Source organism: Sardina pilchardus, chromosome 24, assembly GCF_963854185.1.
Source record: "Sardina pilchardus chromosome 24, fSarPil1.1, whole genome shotgun sequence".
Lineage (NCBI taxonomy): Eukaryota > Metazoa > Chordata > Actinopteri > Clupeiformes > Clupeidae > Sardina > Sardina pilchardus.
In genome coordinates this window covers 25,334,632-25,335,308 of record NC_085017.1, presented here as the reverse complement: position 1 = coordinate 25,335,308, position 677 = coordinate 25,334,632, and positions in this window count along the sequence as shown.

The window sequence follows — 677 nt, the reverse complement described above, 5'->3', positions numbered from 1 at the left end:
CAATGCTGATTCAATACCAATATACCAATATATTCAATGCTGATAATTGCATTTATGGTCAAGGGATTTCTATGAATAGTCATTGTGTGATTCACGCTTCTGGTGGCTCCTCTACTGTCTAGGTGTCCCAGAACAAGATTTGGGTAAATACACATGTGGAGATGGAATGTATTTAAAACAAAACTATGTTTTTAAAACTTAGTGTGGATAGCCTTACAGGGGAGCTACACCAGACGCGTTACTGAAGTGTTCCGTTCACGACGCGTATGTTGCAGCCGGTCGCAGCAGTTAATTATCACTGTAGTCAATGGAAGTAGCTACACCAGACGCAACAGTGGGGCGTACATTCGAAAAAAAATAGACCCATCTTCTAAAATGGATTTTACGCGTTGCGAACGGAACGCTTCAGTTACGCGCCTGGTGTAGCCCCCCTATTAGTCTGGTTGGGTAAACTTCTTATGATATTAGGCCTACCAGCATCTGGCTTAGCTATGTTTGAACATTTTAACAAAGAATGATAGAGAGTGATATATGAACACCCATTCTAATCTATTACAAAGTCAAGGGGTATTTTAATTTCACAATTTCGTGGTGGATTAAATATTTTTTGCACTTACATAAAATAAAGTCCAAAAACACATATTGGTGAATATACGCACACAAAGACACATGCACTG